Raw genomic sequence first — 2,749 nt, 5'->3', positions numbered from 1 at the left:
ATGTACACAGGATCTGCATGGGCAATTAATTCTCCCTCAAGGTCACCATCATAGTTCCAAAGCAAGCTTTTTTCTGGGACCATGCTTAATGCGTCCAAAACATCATTGAGCCTTTACAGTAGCTTCTACCACCACTTGTCTGTCACTTTGTCATACGGTGGTGGCTTTTGTGTTGCTGTGGTGCTGCAGCTATGTCGCTAGTATTTCAAATGCCAGCAGGGTCACCCAAAGGGAACTGGTTTCATCAGAATCTGTTTCAGCCGAGACTTAAAACCGACAGTGAAGGACTTAGCTACCCTCTTCGAAGGAAGGATCCACTGACAACCCTATGCACGCCTTTGAAGCACTGGCAGATACAGAAGGCCTAAAGAATGGAAGTGGAGCATCGTCAGAGACAGTGACAGAGGATGGACCCCCAGGTTCCTAGGGCAGTTGAATTGTGACCGAAAGGAGCGGATTTCTCAGAGTGGAGTTGACGGTGGTAAAATGAATCTGGTAAAGCCTATGGGAGTGGAGCCTTCAGGATGTAAATTTGCTAATGGAGAAGAACTCAAGTTAAAGCGAAACAGCTGCACAAATATGCTGACGGTGAGACTTGGAATGTGTGAAGTATGAATCTAGAAAAATAAGAAGTCAAAAATGGAACGAAACTCATAAAGATCAATATCGCAGGCATAAGGGAGCTGAAATGAACTGGTATTGTCCATTTTGAATCAGAAAATCATATGATTTACTATGTTAGCCATGACACAATCAAGAGGAGTGGTATGGCATTAATTCTCAAAAAGGACATTGCAAAATCTATCTAGAGGTACAATGCTGTCTGTGATAGAATTATAGCTATTTGCCCTCAAGTAAATCCAATCAATGCAAGTATTATTCACATTTGTGCACCAACCTCAAAAGCTAGTGATGAAGTAATTAAAGAATACTACCAACAACTTCAGTCTGAAATTGACTGATGATTGGAATGCAAAAGTTTTACAGAAGAAGGAGCCGTAGTTGGAAAACATAGTCTAGGTGACAGAAATGAAGCTGGGGATTGCATAACAGAATGCTGTAAAATCAACAACTTTTTCTTAGCAAATGCCTTTTTTCAACAACACAAAAGGTGGCTATATACATGTACTTCCCCAAATGGAATAAATAGAAATAAAGTTTACTACATCTGTGGGAAAACACCCTGGAGAAGCTCAATATTAGCAGTGAAAAACCAGGCCATGGACTAAGTGAGACAGACCTTCAATTGCTCACATGTAATTTCAGGATAAAGCTGAAGAAAATGAAAAGAAGTCCACAAGAACCAAAATATGATCTTGAGTCCAGATCAGGTCCAATGTGCATCAGAGGGGGGATCAACTGACAAAGTTTTCACCATGCAAGTCTGTTTTATCATTTTGATGTCCTGTAGTCATCTCTGTAAACTCTGTTTGGTAACTAGTTTCTTCCCATCTCTCTATTATGGACAGAGGGAAATCACTGTAGGCTTATTTCCAGTGTAGATCTTGCAAATGTATCCACAGTCATCTATAACCTTCTACAAACCAGAAACTCACAATTTAGGCTCTGATTCTATTCCCTCCTTCATCTTTGGATTATATGATTTATAATCCTTTAGTCACCGGTGTTGGTGTACTTCTTCCATGTGGACTTCGTTGACCTCTTACTTACACAGCTGCTTGTTTGGAAACAAGTCTTTGAGACCCCAGATGCTATTTAATCTTATAGATGGGCACCATCTAATTTCTTCACATTTTGCTATAGCACCTATATCCCCTGTGTTCCCTTTCTGAGGGCAGTATCGAAGGCTCCAGGAATTGATGAAATACAAATCGAAATGTTTCAGCAAACTGTTGCACCACTGAAAGCCCTCACTCATTTATGCCAAGAAATTGAGAGAGCTACTTGACCAATTGACTGGAAGAGATCATATTTGTAACCATTCCAAAGAAAGGCGATTCACAGAATGCTCAAACTACAGCACAAGATCACTGATAACAGCACAAGTACATAGATATCATCAGAATTTACTCTTTGAGCTGGCATGGGGTAATATTTTGCATTCAGGAAACAAACTCTTCTTACCGATTGTCAATTTGTAGTTTCACCTAATGGACAGCACAGAGCAGACAATCCTGGTTACAATACAGAATGTAATCTATCAAACTTGACAACCCAATGTAATTAGGAAGAGGGAGGAAGGTTGTAAGACATCCCTTACCCTTACATCCACAGGGTAGGGATATCATCCAAGCAAAGAGATATCATCTGTGGAGAATTAGTTAGCCAATGAGGGATGAACGGTGAGCTAAATTCCTATCTTTTGTAGAAGGAAATCTATATATATGAAATAATAATGAAATTTATTTTTTAGAGGTAAAACATCAAGGAAAAGAAAAAAGCTTAGAGTTCACAGTGTTTGCCTCTGGGCAGTGAGTCCTAGTGAGGAAGCAGTAGGCTAGAGGAGTATTGGTTTTCACTAGCAGCTGTTCTATGCTATTTGACTTTTTAGTCATGTACACAAGTACCTAGAATACTATCCCCCCAAAAAAGGTCTTGGCATCTAATCAACTTGGCGCTTTTGCTAATCCTGAGCCCAAAGTTTAGAGAGGCACGGGAGCTAGTTATTAGATTTATTATTGACACTTTCAAGGGGCCCTGGGAGCACAGTGGGCTTTGCATTGAGCTGTTAGCCACAAAGTCCATTGTTCAAACTCGACAGCTGCACAAAGAGGTGGCTATTTGCTGT

The 2,749-nt window shown here is 40.3% G+C and overlaps 1 pseudogene; it reads left to right on the top strand.

Moving 5' to 3' along the window:
* LOC105978569 overlaps window positions 1-2,749 on the top strand; it is a 29,281-nt pseudogene that overhangs the window by 1,364 nt on the left and 25,168 nt on the right.

Source organism: Echinops telfairi, unplaced genomic scaffold (genome assembly GCF_000313985.2).
Source record: "Echinops telfairi isolate 266 unplaced genomic scaffold, ASM31398v2 ScPeMD7_31;HRSCAF=116, whole genome shotgun sequence".
Lineage (NCBI taxonomy): Eukaryota > Metazoa > Chordata > Mammalia > Afrosoricida > Tenrecidae > Echinops > Echinops telfairi.
Note: the sequence above shows the minus strand (reverse complement) of the source record. Positions and strands in the feature narration are given on the sequence as shown.